The sequence below is a fragment of the Pogona vitticeps genome, chromosome 2 (genome assembly GCF_051106095.1).
Source record: "Pogona vitticeps strain Pit_001003342236 chromosome 2, PviZW2.1, whole genome shotgun sequence".
NCBI classification, from domain to species: domain Eukaryota; kingdom Metazoa; phylum Chordata; class Lepidosauria; order Squamata; family Agamidae; genus Pogona; species Pogona vitticeps.
In genome coordinates this window covers 157,494,710-157,514,222 of record NC_135784.1, presented here as the reverse complement: position 1 = coordinate 157,514,222, position 19,513 = coordinate 157,494,710, and the positions used below count along the sequence as shown (strand labels likewise).

The following is a 19,513-nucleotide window of genomic DNA, read 5'->3' as shown; positions in this document are numbered from 1 at the left end:
GCTCACCTGGCCTGCTGTATTCCTTGCTAGGTCAAGGAAGCGATTTTAGTGAGCCAGTTGTGAGCGGTCGTTGGTTTGGGCTTCCCTTCTTTCCAATAAAATACCACCAGACTTTTTGTCAAATAACTTTCTTGTCTTTTATTACTTCACCCAACGGGGTTTCAACCATAACATGTTTGCTTAAAGTTTTTTGTTCGAGCAACGGCTCTCGCAAGGGCAGCCAAAGGCTTTCTTTCGCACCATTAACCATATCCTGGTCCCATGGACCGCCACCAACTCAGGGTCATTTGGACTCAAAAGCGGGAGGGTCTCTTCATCCCCCATCCATCCCCAGGACGGGTCTCCCTCTCTTGGCGAGTTACCCCAAGGTCCAGGAAACATCTCATCTCCCTTAGTTCTTCTAGATGCCATGCTTGACGAGCCTCTTTCTGTCTAGTGATGGCCTCTTTCTCTTCCCTGATCCTCCTTCTCCATTCACGGGTCTCAGACTCACCCCAATAAGATGGTTTTTGGGGTAAGCCTCTCTTCCTTCGGTTCTCAGCTTCAGTTTTAGGTACCCGGACTTGTTCCCATTTTCCCGTCCATGGGTCCTGCATCCAGATCCAACCTCCTGGGATGTTGTCCCGAGCTGAACTAATCTCCCCCAGCCCCCCTTCTTCTTCTACTACCTTCTCAGTCTTCCCTTTTCCCACCAATTCTTCCTTAGAAGGGATAGATACTTTTAACCCTTTCAGTCCTTCTTCCAGGTCTCGGGTGTCCACTGCCTGCGACACCCCCTTTCCCTGTAGATTCTCTTCCTCTAAATCATGTGTATCTTGGTCTCTCTTAAGGTTTGGGCTAGACAGTGGGCTAGTTTGGGTTTGTTTGGAGGTCTTTATGAGAGACGGCTCTACCAGAAAGACCCGGAACTTCTGGTCTTTCCCTTCACGCCAGCGTTCTGCCGTCTGACCGCAGTGAGCCCAGGGAGCCGCCTCATCTTAATGACACACTCAAGCAAAGTTTGGAAAGCTATTCCGAGGGCAGTAGAGCAAAATACCACTTTCCTTCAGTGCCGCAGTGAGCAGGGCAGGAGAGGAACCCTCTTGGCGCTGCTGCAGGGCAGCCGGAGTGGGAATGAACCTGTTGTTTGCTTTACGGATAGGCCCAGTTACAGCTCTTTCCTGTACATTCCAGGGACACAGAAGTTCCCCTCCACCTGTTTGCTCTTAACATATTTGCAGGCGGAGAAAGCCATCTCTGGTAGACTTCTGGCCAACAGTGGGTTCTGTCATGAAAATGTGTCTTTGGAGCAGAAAAAAAAATACTTGTCTTTTGTTAGAGCAACAGATGGAGCAACATCTTAAGGATAAACTGGATTGGACCTACTGTGTTCACACACACACACGCACACACGCAGGCACGCACGCAGGCACGCACGCACGCACGCACACGCGTTTTCACTGGCATAACAGAAACCAGAATCTTAGATTGTTCTCTTCAGACTGTGTCCAAAATGAGATTAAATGATTAATATTTTGAAACAGGAATTCCATCCAGAAAAGCCTTGATATATGTCCTCTTTCTTGACAATGAGTGTCTGGAATTTGTAACAAAACCAACTTGTATCTCAGGCTGTGCCAGCATGGGGATTTATGGCAGCAATAACAAGATACACTCTTATATCTTCTATAGGTTCGTTACCTTATTTATTTATTTATTTATTTATTTATTTATTTATTTATTTATTTATTTATTTATTTATTTATTTATTTATTTATTTATTTATTTATTTATTATAAACTACAACATAAAATATATAAACCAAAATACAAATCAATTGTGCTCCCCACCACCCTAGTCGGAACTTCTTGCAGTAGTCTTCTTCTTCCATTGCCTTTATTCTTCTTCTTCCTTTATTGACCTCTTTTCCAGAACTGCATCGATTCCTGATTTGGAACTTTCCCTTTCCCTTTTGTTAGCACATATTTAATAAATCTGCCCTGTATATCATAAAAATTATTTTTATCTCTCCTTTCTTAATCTTTAAATTACAAGTTAATTTCTCATTTATAGCAATGTTCTATATTTCATTATACCATTCTTCCATTTGAAATTCAAGTTTTGATTTCCAATTCCTGGCTATTATTAATCTGGTTGCTGTTAATAAATTGGCAATCAACTCTCTAGTCATCATATCGTATTCCACATTTACGAATAGTGATAACAAAGCTATCTCAGGATTAAATTCTATATTACATATATCAGTTAATAAGGATTATTGAGTCTAGCCCCTGTCAAGGAAGCACAGTAGGGAACTGAACTCCCAACCTGCACAGCCAAATACTGTACCTAAACCACCAAACTGTTCAGCAGTTCATCTGGACTGTCCCCTGGTTTTTCATGTCCCAAAGAGGCCACTATGCATGTTCAGTAGGTAAAAGTAAATCTTGACCTTTAAGTCCAGTCGTGTCTGACTCTAGGGGCTGGGGCTCATCTCCATTTGTAAGCCAAGGAGCTGGCGTATGTTCACAGATGCTTTCCATGGTCACGGGGTTGGCATGACTAGACATAGAACCCTGTTACCTTCCCACCAAGGTGGCACCTATTCATCTATCCATATTTGCATGATTTCGAACCACGAGGTTGGCAGGAGCTAGAACAAGCAAAGGGAACTCACCCCGTTGCACGGATTTAAACTGTTGACCTTTCAGTCGACAGCCCAGTGGCTCAGCGGTTTAACTCACAGCACCACCCACGTCCTCACGTTTAGTAGGTTGGGTTTAAATTGGTGGATCACACACAGTTTAGGAAGTAACTACTTAGAATGATAGCAATACAGTGGTGCCTCGCAAGACGGGCGCTCCGTTTAACGATGAATCCGCATTACGATGAGGTTTTTGTGATTGCAAAAGCAATCACAAAATGACGTTTTGAATGGGGGAATTTCGCTGCGCAATGATTGGTTCCCTGTTTTGGGAACCGATTTCCGCTTCCCGACTATCAAAACAGCTGATTGTTGGGGTTTCAAAATGGCCTCTGGGTGCTCAAAATGGCTCCCCGCTGTGTTTAGGAGCCATTTTTCGCTGCACAGGCACCTGAAAATGGCCGCCCCTATGGAGGATCTTTGCTGGACGGTGAGTTCTTAGCCGATTGGAATGCATTAACGAGGTTTTAATGCGTTTCAATGGCTTTTTAATTTTCGCTTTACGACATTTTCGTTCTACAGCGATTTCGGTGGAACGAATTAACGTCATAATTTATTTATTTATTTATTGCATTTATATGCCGCCCATCTAGACATAGTCTACCATCTAGACATAGTCTAATGTGAGGCACCACTGTATATCCGCAAAGATTCTCAGTCATCTGAGTGAGGTTATCTGGATGTGGAATCATGACAACTGGATTTCTTTCTTACCAGGTTGAAATGTTTTGCTACTCATCCAAGTGGCTTCTTCAGTCTGAGGAGAGTTGACAGGAGATCCATGATATATATCCTCCACATTGGTTTCACTTCCCCCTGGTCTGAATAGGCTTGTTAGAGCCCTATTTTTTGCATATAGAAAATCTCTCACTCAACAGGGGTAGAGGCCTTAGATACATTCTGTCTGCTATTTATCATGCTGCCCTTTCATCCATCCCCAGAAAGATCAGAAGCATACACACCAGAAAGACCACTGTTAACATTTAACGACCCATGACAGTGGATGGCGAAGGGCTGCAGAAGGGGGATTTTCACTCGCACCCCCTCCAGTCCTTTGTACTTCTAAGGAGCCGATTCAGACCAGAGGGAATTGAAACCAACTTGGAGGATATATCAGTGATTTCCTGCCAACTCTCCAAAGATTGAAAAAGCTACTTGGATGACAAGCAAAACGTTTCAACCTAATAAGAAAGAAGTCCACTTGCTATGACTCAACTTCCAGATATTTAGAATAATAGTTCTGACGCTTTCCCAAGGAATTAGTTACTGATATAACTACAATTAAAAAAAATTCTTCTCAGCTATCTCAGAATTCACTTCTTGTTGTTGTTCAGTCATTAAGTCGTGTCCGACTCTTTGTGACCCCATGGACCAGAGCACGCCAGGCCCTCCTGTCTTTCGGAATTCACTAGAATAATTAATTTTAAATTGTTTTTTGTGGGAACAAGCATTGGAATGCTGGAAACGACTGGCCAGCAGCACAAAACACACCTTTCCTGTTCAACCTGTTGCCAACTCAACATAAACAACATAGCATGAGGCAGACTGCATGAGTCACAACACCTTGAACCACATTATATTCTTCCTCCTCCATTTATTAAGGGCATATCCCAGTACTATGAGAGTAATTAGAAGATGAAGTTGAACCACAAAAAGGAGTGAAGTCATGCCCCATTAAGTCACAATCATAATGTACTGTAGCCTTACCCTTGTACTGGAAGAGGACTCCTCCCCCCCCCCAACTGCAAGTACCTAGCTATGTTGTTGTTTTGTGCCTTCACATTGCCTCTGATTTATGGCGACCCTATGAGTGAGTGACCTCCCAAATGCCCTGTTCCCAACAGTCCTTCTCAGCTCCTGCAGACTCAAACTTGTGGCTTCCTTTAGGGGATAAATCCATCTTAAATTTGATCTTCCCCTTTTCCTGTTGCCTTCCATCTTTCCTAGCATTATTGTTTTTTTTCCAAAGAATCTTGCTTTTTAATGATGTGACCTCAGCTTCAACATTTTTGCCTCTAGAGATAGTTCAGGCTTGATCTGCTCTAACACCCACATGTTCATTTTTCTGGCAGTCCAGGGTATCCACAAAACTCCTCCAGCACCATATTCCAAACAAATCATTTTTTCTCCTGTCTTTTTTTTTTTTGGCTTTCCAGCTTTCACACCCATACGTGTTGATCAGAAATACAAGAATGTGGATGATCTTGACCTTGGCTTCCAGTGACACATCCTTACACTTGAGGATCTTTTCTACTTCTTTCATTGCTGCTCTTCCTGGTCTCAGTCTTCTGATTTCTTGTCTGCAGCCTCCATTTGGATTTATGACTGAACAGGAAATATTTCACTATTTCAGTTTCTTCATTGTCAGTATTAAAGATGTGTCATTCTTCTGTAGTCATGATTGTTCTCTTCTTTATGTCCAGGTGCAATCTTGCTTTACCACTTTCTTCTTTCACTTTCCCCAACAGTTGTTTCAAGTCACTACTGCTTTCTTCCAGAGAGATGATGTCCTTTGCATATCTTAATTTACTGCTGTTTCTTCCACCTATTTTCTCCTTTCTCTGAATCAAGTGTGGCTTTCTGTATGATTTGTTCTGCATATAGATTGAACAAATAAGGGGATAAAATGCACCCCTGTCTGATGCCTTTGTCTATAGGAAACCATTCTGTCTCTCCATATTGTGTCCTAACATTAGCTTCTTGTCCACGACACAAGTTACACAGAGGGCAATCAAGTGTTGAGGCACACCTATTTCTTCAAGAACAACCCATATGTTCTCATGATCTACACAGTCAAAGGCTTTGTAATCTATAAAGCATAAATTGATCTTCTTCTGAAGCTTTTCATCACACTCCAGTAGCCAGCAGATAGTTGCAATGTGATCTTGAGTGCCTCTTCCTTTTTGAAATCCAGCTTGAACATCAAGCATTTCAACAAAGATAAACAAGTCTTTGTTGCAACAACTTGAATATCATTTTGCTTACATGGGAAATTAAATCAATGGTCCTATAGATACTACACTCCTTGACATCTACTTTCTTATGGATTGGAATGAGTGTTGAGTGTTTCTGGTCTCGGTCCATGGATCATTGTTTTGTTATCCATGTTTGCTGACATATTCCTGTTAGGATTTTGACAGATTCATTCTCTATGGCTTGAAATAATTCTATTGGTATTCCATCTCGTCGTTTCGTCGTTTAGTCGTGTCCGACTCTTCGTGACCCCATGGACCAGAGCACGCCAGGCCCTCCTGTCTTCCACTGCCTCCCGGAGTTCTGTCAATTTCATGTTGGTTGCTTCGCAGACACTGTCCAGCCATCTCATCCTCTGTCGTCCCCTTCTCCTCTTGCCATCACACTTTCCTAACATCAAGGTCTTTTCCAAGGAGTCTTCTCTTCTCATGAGATGGCCAAAGTATTGGAGCTTCAGCTTCAGGATCTGTCCTTCCAGTGAGCACTCAGGGTTGATTTCCTTTAGAATTGATAGGTTTGTTCTCCTTGCAGTCCAGGGGACTCTCAAGAGCCTCCTCTAGCACCACAGTTCAAAGGCATCAATTTTTCGGCGGTTTGCTTTCTTTATGGTCCAGCTCTCACTTCCATACATCACTACAGGAAAAACCATAGCTTTGACTATGCGGACTTTTGTTGGCAAGGTGATATCTCTGCTTTTTAAGATGCTGTCAAGGTTTGTCATCGCTTTCCTCCCCAGAAGCAGGTGTCTTTTAATTTCGTGGCTGCTGTCTCCATCTGCAGTGATCATGGAGCCCAAGAAAATAAAATCTGTCACTGTCATCTACCCTTGGTGATTAATTTCCTAATGCTTTCATAGCAGCTTTCACTTTTTAGAATGGCAGACTCTCTGTTACAGGCTTCCTCTTCAAAGGAGTCTGTCGTCCTTTTGTTCCTTCCATACAGGTAGGTCTTCAGTATACTGTTTCCACTTTCTTTTAATTTTCTCCTGGTCACTCAGCATCCCTAATCTAGGCTTGAATTTCCCTTTGATTTCTTGGAATTTCTGGAGGAGATCTCTTATTTTTCCCTTTTGTTGTCTTTCTCTACAGTATTTCTCTGCCTTGGTTGTTGAAATAGTTCTCTTTGTCCCTATGTGACAGTTGCTGAAAAACTGCATTCATTTTTCAGCGTCGCTACTTTTATATCTAGTTATTTATACCAGCTATAGGTAACTTGTTTTCTTTTAAGGTGTGGTTATATAGGACTGTCAAACCAAGCCCTGCTGCAGCCCAGGTTGCATCTGAACAGATATTAACCTTAAATATCACAATCCCGTTTTTAAAATGGTTTCTATTTAAAATAGGAATGGATAGCTTTTATCACCTTGGAGTCCAAAGATTTCACAATGGAGAATACAAGTCTGGACAGATCTTAAAAAGTCTTTCTGAGCCTCGTGGCGCAGTGGTTAAATCGCTGTACTGCAGCCAAAACTGTGCTCACAACCTGGGGTTCAATCCCAGGTAGCGGCTCAAGTTTGACTCAGCCTTCTATCCTTCCGAGGTCGGTAAAATGAGTACCCAGCTCGCTGGGGGGGGGGCAATGTGTAGCCTGAATAATTAACTTGTAAACCACCCAGAGAGTGCTTGAAGCACTATGGAGCGATATATAAGCAGCACGCTTTTTCCCCCTGAAGGTCTGCTCCACCAGGCTCCTCCCTCAGTGATAAATGTCTAAACAACCCTTCCTCCCCCCCCCCCAGAACTCCTGAGGTTTTTGTTTGTCCTTCTGCCAGTAAAGTTATTGTAAATCTGGTCAGCTCAATTAACCATTTTGGCATTATCAGAGAACCCAACCTCACATCGTCCAAGATTTGCAATACATATTTTTAGTAGCAGTAACAGAAAACCCTTTGTATCTCGAACCAAAATGAATTCCAGATGAATTGCTCTGTTAACCACATACATCAAAGACATATGCTTTCTCCGATAACATTTTTACTCTTGTGCATCCAGGATTGCCCATTTTAGCTGTGCGAAGCTTCTGAAGCCAGCCGTTGGGGAAACGAGCAAGTCTTCATCTTCCTGGGTGTCTTCAATGCTATTGGCACACACACTTCTGCATTACTGCTTTTATGGACTAAACCTATTGCCCAACATTCTGTTGAGGGTTTACAGAGATGTAATGTCAATTTGTATTAATCTTGCTGGTGAACTGCTGCAAGTTAAAGCAGTTAACCCAGGTACTGGCCACCCAACAGCAGATGCCTCAGCTAAATTTGTCACTTGCAGCAATTTACCAATGTGATTTATGTTAATTCTGTTATGCTGGTGGGCATAATTAACAAGATTTTGTTGCTCCCTGTGATAATCCAGAAATCCTCTTAGCTATGTTAACAATGTATAGCCTAGTGTCCATTCTGGTGCCATCTCCGTAGCATGGTGAACATGTGCATTGCTAGTATCATCAGTTGATGCTGTTAGATTGAATCTTTGTATTGCTATATTAACCTCTGTACTCTTTTCCCTATGCTTGTAAACCCACATGGATGTTCAGGAAGGCATTATGCTCAGCTGATTTTGAATCTATTTTTATAGGAAGCCCAACCATCAGCTCTTTTGAGTCTAATGGGAAGACTTATAAATGCAGTGTTAGTGTTTTGTACATTGGTACCATCTCTTTTTCCCCACTTCACTTTCCCCTTCAACTTCCTTTCTTCCTATGGGTTCTGATTTCTAGAAACCTGCCCCTGTTCTGAAGTGAGTACTTTAGCTCCTAAGCCAGTGATGCCCAACACTAGGTCACCCAGGTGTTCTTGGATTGCAGTTCCCAGAAGCTTTCACCACCAACTGTGCTGACTGGGGTTTCTGGTTGGAGTTACAGCAGAGATGGCTAAACATCACACACACATGTTCTCTCAGTTATTAATTCAGAATTGTCACATTCCTTCTGGTCTCCTAGTCTGTGTGAGTGTGGGGATGTTCGGGCAGTTTGGAAATGTCAGTAACCTCAAGGCCTTTTCCTGCTCCTGCTGTGTATTCAGCACTTTCTCTTGGTGTTCTTCCAAAATGGAAGACCTCCTCTGCATGGCACTCCTGTTGCTCTACATGGATGGATGGCCAACCAAATGGAATTTGGGGAAGAGTCGCCACATCTTAGAAGTGGAGTAACTCTTAGAACCCTTTTTGTTGCCTCTGCAGGATTTGAGGTGCCTGATTTATATCTGTGGATACCCACAGTGGTTTCTTTTCCTGACTTTCTTCTCTGTGAAAAGTGGAGAATTCCAGGTTTAGAGGCATTCCTTCAGACTGAGTATCTATGAAATGTGGTTTCTGAAACTGGCCGACTGCGGTAAGTCATCATATAAGTCTCCTTGTAAATGGCTAAATATATACCATACTTGTTCTGTGTAACAACTTGAAGTGATGTTTTAAAAGTTTGCTACAAAAAGAAGAAGAAGAAGAAGAAGAAGAAGAAGAAGAAGCACACCCCAAATTCACAACTTAGCCAAGACCTTGTCTCTGTTAAACGTCATCCCTCAAGTAAGCCTCTTACAGCCAAGTTATAATCCTCCGGAAAACAGACTTGTAACAGAAGTGCGGCTAACTGCAAGCATAATCCTAAATGCAAACCACATTGCTTTACTAAAAAAGGGCATGGCTACTTATTAAACATAGTCATGACTCAGCAATGTGGACTTTATAGCAACGTGATGTTTAAAATTTCTGGTACATTTGGCAACAGGTAAATGTCTTGTCATCAAAGACCGCAAGCCTTATTTGCACACTTACAAAGCTCTGGGCTGTGCTCCATTCACGACATCCATTCAGCTGTCACTACCACTAATGTGAGAATGCTCTCTGAGGTAAGTTTGACGCAGCATCTGATTCTGTTCATGGTTTATATATGTGCTCGTGAGAGGAATTATACCTTTTGGATCTTTCCTCTTTTTTCTTCTCTTCTCTTTTTCTTTCTTTCTTTTTACACAACATCATTTTTCAACACAGACTGCTCCAAAATTTCTAGGACTGAGGAACAAGATTACATGTACCTTAAACAAACACACAACCACCATTGAATGATGGCTGCTCTGTAGAGTGCAGTTGTTTACAGCAGCCCTGCTATATTGGTATGCTTCATCTTTGCTGTTACAGTTTCATGAAGGTAGGATACAATAATGCAGATACTCAAGTTCATCCCATTGGAGACTGGTGACTCCAATTTCAGAGAGGTGGTGGATCCATTCCAAGTTTTAGTATAAACTTTACAGGAGTTATTCAAGGTGCTGAATCCCATCATCAGAAAAGGTTTCACTCCTAGGCTATCTTCTTTAAAGTCTGGATAAAAACTCACACTAGATTCACTACACTTGGGAAATCAGTCACACCAGTCTTTACTAGTTATTGCTACTAAGGGATGGCCCTTTCATTAGGCAGAGTGAGGCTGCTGTCTTAGGTAACAATTAGGAGTATGATTATTGCGATTTACAGTTTTGTATTTTTGCTGCCATAGATCAAGAGAGATACACTCTCAAAAGCCAGTATTATTGAATGGACTGTCAGTTTTGTAGAACTTGGTTTCTGTGCGTTGGTTAGAAGCACTTTTTCAATGAAACAGATTTGTTTGTCATCTCTTCCCATCTCTGGCTCTGCGCCTGCATTAAAAAGTGAGATAACTCAATTCCTTCCTTCCTTCCATTTATGAATCATACTCTCTACCTATCAGGCACCTGGGGTGATGTACAATAAAAGTGCAGTACAAGCCAATCAAAGGCTGTTGCATTGATGATAACAAGAACTACCACTAGCTAAACACAGAAATAACAACCTTAAATGTAATGAAGTTCAAAAATGGCTTCTAGTAAATAGCAAAATAAATCACTGAAAAACATTGAAAACAACACAGAACAGGACATCTATACTGTCAGTTTAAAGCAAACTGGGAATAAATCAAGCTTGCCTTTTGGGAGGAGAGAGTGGAGTGCCATGAACAGGGTGCACCTGCAGCAAAGGCTGTGCCTCTCTGAATGACAGGATATAAGAAGAGGGTCTCCAAAACAGCTCTTGTACAGCTTCCTTCAAAGAGAGGCAGCAAAAGTTGGTGTCTGTCTTTGAAGCAAAAATTAATCACTGATCCTTTCCACACATCCTTGCCCTTCTTTGAGAACAGTGTGAGGTAACAGCCCAAAACATTTTCATAGCTTAAGGGCAAAGCTTGGAAAAAAAATCACTTGTGGGACAGTAGATCTCAGAATCTGAGAGTCTCACCTGTCGAAGAACATTGCCTTTCATTGTGGGATGGGATTGCAGCCCTTCAGATTTCGTTGGGACCCCATGTCCTGACAGCTCCGTCTCTCATAGCTCATCATTAAGGGTGTTGGGGGCAAGGGTCCAAGGACATCTGGAGAGCTGCGGGTTGCCCTGGGACAACTATGGGGAAAAGTATTAATAGGTCTGAGCCAATGTTTTGAAAGTCCTTTGAGATACTTCTTCTTCTTCTTCTTCTTCTTCTTCTTCTTCTTCTTCTTCTTCTTCTTCTTCTTCTTCTTCTTCTTCTTCTTCTTCTTCTGCCACCTGAGCAACAATATTCATGTAGTGCATAATAAGGATTCTAAGGCAAAGGATAATGGATCTTTCAAGATTGACTGACTGACCATATTATTTCTTCCCAGTGATTTCTTCTGTCATAGAACCCAAGGTCATGTTCCTGGGATTTTCGGGTGGGCTCTCTACCAAACATAGACTCATCTGGGCCCTGCTTACTGTTGCCAGGATATTTGCACCAAAACCGGGAGGCAAGAAATCCCACTGTTCTATTCACAGTGGCCCATGTCAACATCATACACAGATGTAAAGCAGGGGAGGGAAGGAAAGGAAAGTATATTCTCACATCTTCAAGGAGGAGAACAAAAGAGAACTTTTGTTGTTGTTGTTCCCTAAAAGAGGTAACAGGATCTTTGCAGAACATCTCGAGCAGCCCCCTAGGGAGACTGAGATGGAAAGGATGTCTTTAGCAGGCAGCCATGTGGGGCAAATGCAAAGGTTTGGTGCCCCACTCAGATTTGGCCCTTAAACATCTGCTTGCTTGGAAACTGTTCTCACAGAAATTCAAAAACGGTCTCAATTGCCAGCCTTCCATCTTCAGAGAAAATTATCAGATTAATTGAATTCCAGTTTCCCACTGCCCCTGTGTAATCCCACATTTATCTAGTTGTTGAATCTACCATTACACACACACACACACACACACACACACACACACACACGGACACACACGGACACACACGGACACACGGACACATGCAGGCACATATGCGCAAACATTTTTCCTGCCTGAGGCAGAGGGCAAGGTAGCTCTCTTTTCTGTCATGCCTTCAGTTGAAAAAGCAGTTCAGTCTTAGAGCCTGATCCTACTTCTAACCTCTCCCCCCCATTTAAACTGAGTTGAGCATGTTTTACATCAATTTAAATTTGCACAAGGCCCATGTGGAGTCATGTGACAAGGGAGAAAGTTTTTCTATTCCTCCACCAGAAGTCCCTTTATTTGGGGGGCAGGTGTAGAAGCAATTCATTGAAATCAATTCCAGATATGTGAATGCATCTGAAAATAATGAGGTCCGCTTCCTGATCACCTGACTGGCCTTGCCTGGACACTGGGAATATGGCTGTGGTGGTGGCTGGGGATGTGGTGGAGGCGGCAGTGAGGACTCAAAAGTCCCATGAGAACCATGTGATTTTACAGCAAATTCAAAAGCAACAACCCCTCTCCTGAATTATTCAGTCAGTGGGACTGATTGTTCTGGCAGTTGGATCATTTAGACTGAGAAACAAAGACAGACAGACAGAGAGAGACAGAAACTTTTGCCAAGCTACAAAGCAGAGCTGCTGTGTACATGCTTCAGAAGATTTGTAGCAGCTCCATGATGCCTCACCATTGACTGGGAGGATTAGTAACATCTGGAAGGCTACAAATTGCCTGTCTTTGAGATAGAGACAGGTACCTTGGGATGCAGATGCAGAGAGGGGGGGAGGAGAGGGAGAGGGAGGGAGGGAGAGGGGGGGCAATGAGATGCAGGAGAACACAATTACCTGTACTGAACAGTCTGCTCAGCACCCCCTAAGAGCACCCTACAGGAGAGATCCCTTTGCTAAAGGGTCAAGTGGCCAGCCCAGTGATTTCCATTCATGGAATCTTTAGGGGCAATATTTTACCTCAGACATCAAATTATCATGGAACATCCCTGTAGGGATTCTTGGAAGATTATACACTGGCTCTTGGATAAAGATAAATTTCATTTTGGGGTAAGAATCACAAAGAAATATTTGACATTTTTTCATTTTTTTTTAATATCTTGAAGTAGGGTTAACTGTTTAATGCTGAAAAGGTGTGCAACCGGTGGCCCTCCAGCTGGTTTTTGCTCTACAGCTCTCTCATTTCTTACTCCTGGGGTTGTATGCCCTCAAAGGCTAAGGTTTGACACTCCATGTCTTCATGAATTTCACAATTACAGAATGAATCTGAGCCTTTGTGGCGCATCCTCTGTTGTGCCCTCGACAGCTATCCCAAGCCCCAAGGTTGCACTGTAAAGGAAATGCATGCAAGAAGGCTATTGGCTGCTTGCAAGATGTAACGCTTGGCCTGAGGAGCTCCCACAAGCTCAGAAGGTCACCCCTGTTGCAACGCATAGAGCCTATGTTTGCCCAAGAGGCAGCTGGATGCCTCTTTGCACTGGTTTCCAAAAAATGTCCCATGGCTTGTGTAACCAAGCGTCGCATGAGTGGAGCAAATGAAGAAGATTCCAGCCACGGATTCCAAGACTGCACCTGGGGAATTCCAAAACGGAACAGTCCAAAGAGAATGCAACACAATAAAAGGCTTAATAGTGTGGCAATTTCCCACACATTTTGTTTGTTTGCAATTTGGGAGGCAAGACATGAAGAAATGAGAAAGGATTGCACAACAAAGCACAGCCACCATAAAACTATCAGAATAAATAAAAGGAGGGACAAAACGTGCAAAGTTTTGTTTTTCTCACAACTTTAAGTTAAAATGTCTATGGGTTATAAATTATATCTCTTAGACAATGTCAGACTGTGTATAAAATGAAGAAAATCTACAAGAACAGGTGAGCGGCTCTGGAGTGTAGCTGGATTTGGATGAGGAAAAAAAAAGAAAGAAAAGGCTGTCAGAAATTGCCCAGTCACAGGAAATTATGAACCGTGTTTCTATCCAGCTCATAATATGCTTTTCCGTAATGATAGCGTTTTGAGTCTTGGGACATGTAGAGACATTTTATGGTGAGAAAGAGATATCTTTCCAGTGGAAATCTTTAACTAGGCTAACAGGAAGTACATAACTTGAAAAAAATAAATTGATCCATCAGTTTTCCAAGAAAGTTCTGTTTTACATCTATGTAAACATAGCCAAATGTATTGTGTCAGTTTAGAACCTGTAAAAAAAACCTTTAAAAGATGATGAAGAAGAGGAGGAGGAGGAGGAGAGTATCAAGTAATGCCCCAGTTCTCCAAGTAGTAGTTAAGGCTGGTCTAAGCTTCACTCTTCTAAAGTTTAGTAATGCATTAAGTGTAACTACATTGGATATCAATAAAATAAATAACGGAAGCACGGAAATTCAAAGTCCTACAAGGGAAATACTTAGACAAGTGTTTTGTGTTTTGTTTTGTTAAGGCTACCATGTAAGCATCAACAGTGAAATGGCTAAAGGCAGACATTAAAGGTCTTCTCACTATTTTAGTGCTGTTGATTGCCATGAATATCTCTCAAAAGTCACATTTCCAGATAAGTGGTTGTAAATGCAAAGTCAGAAGCTACATGAGCAGACCTGGTTTACCCACGAACTCTTGCCTTCAGCTCCCCTCACGAATAAAAGTCAAATGTTCAATTCTAGCCAAATCATTACTTAACAGAATAGCGGTGACCTGTTCTACTTCAAAGAATAATTGTGACCTGTTCTACCTAAAGAAGAAGAGCAACAATGGCGTCTGACTTCTTTAAGACTGATTTATTTCAGAAGAAGTGGATGTAATCCACAAGAAGTCACACTAAAATAACCTGGTCTGTGTAAAGGTGTGACAAGAATTTGTTCATTTTGGATATACAGACTGAAACAGGCTAATTACTTCATATTAACTTCACTTCAAGGCACAGGTATAAATATGCCAGTTTAATTTGGGAAGCACTGCTGTGGGAGGCTGTGTGCCCACCCCAATTAATCTAGTTGAAATTGTTTCCGTAGGGTTGCTGGTTCCCGTGGGCATTTGGACTGGCAAGCCACTGTGGGCACACAACGCTGGACTAAACAGCTCTTTGGTCTGATCCAGCTGACTTCTTTTTATGCTGACTAGTCCTGCAGAATACAGTCTTTGACATGACCAGGGCTAATGGTAACCTGCGATGAAGCAGTTCAGTTTGAGAAATGGCAAGGAAGAAGCGGCTAATAGCCCTTCCCTCAGAGCGAGTCTCCTGATCAAATTTGAAAATAAATAAAAGAAACAGAGGACATCGGGAGTTCAGGTTGTGTCATGTGTTGTTTGGACCTCTTCCAACACAGAAGATCTTGCCAGACACTATTAGGCTGCAAGAAAACATTTATTGCCAACTGAGTACGCAGTACCAACTCATTAGTTTACGGCCCAAAAAACCTTTTACTTAAATGAAGTCTTTCTGACCTACTTTTTGCAAATTATTATTACGATTGGTATTAAAATAAAGAAATTGTAATAGAAAAAAAGTTTTCCAGAGCTACAACATTGAACAAAAATCTAAAACAGCTATTATGGTATTGCAGTATCTTTTACATACTAGTCTGAAAGAAAGTGAGAACAGCAAATATAATCACTGTATCTTAGCCTTTAAAATAAATTTGGCCTGAAACCCAGCATACTTCATATAGCAGTACCCTTCTTAACATTTACAGATAAAAGGAAAGAAATCTTACAGTGATTTTTAATGAGATACTGTTCATTTACAAATTCATTTATATTACACATAATGCAAAATACCTGACATGTGAGCAATATTGACTATGAAAATCAGTGGCATCGGACATTTTTATGATGGTCAGCAGAACTCCAAAAACGTTTTATTGATGCATGAGAATGCAGCAATAACCAGTATATTGTGCAACAGAGCAAATCAGCATTCCACATTGTGTTGTTGTTGTTGGTGGTGGTGGTGGGGACACCCCTAACAAAAAATTATTACTTTGAAACTGGAACTCATATGAGCCCAACATCAATGGTGCACTTGTTGAAAAATGGCCCTGACAATTGCTTTGTGAGAAGTGGTTAACTGATGAAAAAAAGGAATCAGCTCCTGGGATTTAACTTTAGATCAGTGGTTCTCAGCCTTGTGTAACCCAGGTATTATTGGACTACAACTCCCATTTGAAGCTCTGTTACCATCACACTGCACACAGCAATTCAAAGGTTTTCCTTGAACTGCAGAACCATCACCATATAGATATCATGGCAAACCAACACAATGCAAATAACACAACCAGGGGTGTAACTGTATCATGGAAAAGAAACTAGACCCTCATTTTTACCAAGGACTGAGAATAGGAACACCAAAGTGCTGGATCTGACATAGAGTGTGGGCCACTAAATGTGCCATCACTAGGACACAAAATATATATATTTTAATATTTTGTGGATGATTTTTTTAAAGGTACTGTGTCACCTACCTACCTAGCTACCTACTGAAGGAGAAGAGTGAGACATGCTCAAGATGTATGTGGTCCTGATGAGCAACAAATTATAGAGAAAACCCACAGCATTTCAGACAGACAATGGGGGCGAGTACCTCTCGCACCACACAAGCAAGCCTTCCTGGAGGAACAAGGCATTTTGCTCAGGAGGAGCACTGCACATACTCCTGAGCAGAATGGAGCAGCTGAAAGGAACCAGATCTTTTTGGGAAGGTGTCACGATGCATGCTTGCAGATGAGGAGTTGCCCAACAAATTTTGTGGTAATGCAATCATGACTGCAACATATCTCCAGAACAGATTACCAACCAAAGGCACCACAAAAACATCAGTTGAATTATGACATTTGGGGCTTTGGAAGCTTGGCATATGCCTACATACCAAAACAGAAATGGCACAAACTGAACTCTAGAACAGAACAGACTTGTTTGCTTGGCTATGCTCCTGGCAGCAAAAGCAATAAAGTGGTTGACTTTCAAAAAAGGGAAACCAGCATAAGACATGTGGTTCATTTTGATGGATGAAGGAGACCTGACAAAAGAGGGACTGTGTTAGATATCTCTGAAGGACAGGCCAATATATGGGAACTCTACTACTGTAGGTATAACAGTGTCAACATCTTTACAACCTGAGTCAAACAGAAGACAATGACACACAAGATGAGAGCAGTGCACCAAGAAAAGGAGACAGATATGGAGATGCTGAGGCTGTTGAACTGGAAGAGGCACCAAGACCACAAGGTGCTCCAAAGTTAGTCATCAGATGATTATCACTACCAAACAAAGTTGTCTCACTTCTTAACCTCACCTATCTTACAAAGTCGTCGCTGATGAATGAGACAGTAACCTGGGAAGAAATTGAACAGATGGCAGCAGCTGAAGCTGCCAGATGGAGAGAAGCTGTGAGAGAAGAGAGGGAAAACGTTACACAAAAACGAGACATGAACCTTTATCAAACTAGCATTGGGGAAGAAAGCCATTGGATGCAAGTGGATCTTCAAGGTGAAGCAGAATGTGGAAGGAGAAGTGGGATGCTATAAGACAAGATTGGTTGCAAAGGGATTCCTACAGAAGTATGGAGAAGACTTGGATGAAACCTTTGTTCCTCTTGTCAAGCACAGCCCAATAAGAATGCTACTAAGTGTAGCAGCTTCCAGGCAGATGCAAGTCAAGTAACTAGATGTCAAGATTGCATTTCTAGATGGAGTGAGTGCAGAGGAGTTGTGCATGGAAGAGTCGCCCAGTTTCCTTAACCACAAACATCGTGCAAACTAAAGAAAGGCCTGTATGGATTTAAGCATGAAGCTCGTGCCTGGAATGAGGAACTGAAGAAGATGCTACTGCAACAAGGTTTGAAGAAAGGTGATGCAGATCAGTGCTTGTATACCAGAAGCAGAAATGGGCATTTAACTTTCATTATTGCCTATGTCAATGATCTAAATAAGGCTACTCAAAGGGAACAGGAATACTGTACAAAGATATTGTATGCCATGGGTTGGAATAAAAACGTTGGGACATGCAATATACTATCGGACATTCAAACTGAAAGAGAGGTGGATAGGTCATATTTGCTGAACCAGAAACAAAATGTTCTTGAACTTCTGGAGACATCAGGCCTCTGTGGTGCCCACTCTGTTGCAACACATACGACAACAGATTTTCTGAAAGGCAGAGAGGAGAGAGAACCTCTGCCAAACAATGGCAACTACAGAACAGCTACAGTACAGGAAAACATTGTACAGTACTTAACGACCACTCCTAGACCTGGTATAGCTACTGGTGTAGGAATACTGAACAGAAAAGTTAATTCACCAACACAGGGTGACTGGACAACTGTCAAAAGTGTAGTTAGACACTTGAAATGAACTATGGACTTTAAGTTAAGACTGCCAGCCAGCAGAAAACCAAAGCTTGTAGGGTACTCAGGTACAGACTGAGCAGAGGATAGCACAGATTATAAGCCTATCAGTTGGTTCCTGTTTATGTATGGTAGTGGGTCTATTTTATGGATTAGTTATAAATAAGATATTGTAGCTTTTCTTCCACAGTGTCAGAATGCATCACCACAGCAGAAGCATGCAGAGAACTGCTATGGCTAAGGAAGCTACTAAAGGACTTTGGGAGAGATGAAGAGATGCCAGATCAGATGATTGAAGACAACCAGAGCTTCATCAAACTGTTACAGAGTGAGAAGATGAATGCACACACCAGCCATGAAGTACCATCTAGTATGTGACCTGACTGAGAAGCGGACCATTCAGATAATCTACTGTCCTACTGCAGAGGTGACAGCTGATATTCTGACAAAGAGTCTTCCAAAAGATCATTTAAAGAAACTGTGAAGCAACATGGAGCTTGAGGGGTGTTACATGTAAGCTTGAGATTAGGTGTTGGAGAAAATAACAATCTTGCATGCAACCTAACACTAGTTTGAGTGGGAAGATGACTTCACAGCCTAATGTAATTGCATCTTGCCAATAACCAATTAGCAAAGTTATTTTCTCTATCTCTAGCTTGCCTCTTCTCTTTTCCTATTTGTTTGTTTCACTTCCATTGCTTGTTTACTCCCTTCTCTGACCTCTGACAAAAGTAGACATGTAACCCTCTTCTTTTAACCTCTGACCATGTGACTTCATGGTGGACTGAATCTCCCACATGTTTGAGACGGCAATGTATTTCTTTTTTTCCTTTTAAAATACTTCTGACTGTAACTGAAGATCACAACTGTAAGTAAAGATGCTTTATCTACTTAAATGCTTTTAGATTGATTTTTATTATACAAAGTGCTACTGTGAAGAGGGGCAGCACTTGGACTTGGGACTCTTACACATTCTCTCTGCAGTTCTTGTTTGTACTTTAAATTCTGCTAGTTACAAAGAAATATAACTAGAAGTATAACAATTTCCACAACACTTATTTTAAGTAATATAAATTATATGTTGGCCAGTTGTTCATTTTATTTGCATCCTGCCTTTCTCTCAAAATTGTTCCCAACTTACAATTTAAAGGTGTGTCCAAAAAAGGTACCAAGTATGGCATGCCCTGATAAATCATTTCCTTGACAGTCAAACATTTTGCCAAAGGCCTGCCTATATATATGACCAGATGTTGGCTGTAATTGTTGCATGTTGACTTTGATTTGCGTTAAAACCTG

The 19,513-nt window shown here is 41.7% G+C and overlaps 1 long non-coding RNA gene across 1 annotated transcript; it reads left to right on the top strand.

Annotated features, from left to right (window-relative positions):
- The first annotated feature begins 1,070 nt into the window (after positions 1 to 1,070).
- Positions 1,071 to 19,113, top strand: LOC144586634 (uncharacterized). The gene is made up of 2 exons (XR_013541562.1): positions 1,071 to 9,497; positions 16,322 to 19,113. It is a non-coding gene; the product is annotated as an uncharacterized LOC144586634 (long non-coding RNA).
- The last annotated feature ends 400 nt before the right edge of the window (positions 19,114 to 19,513 follow it).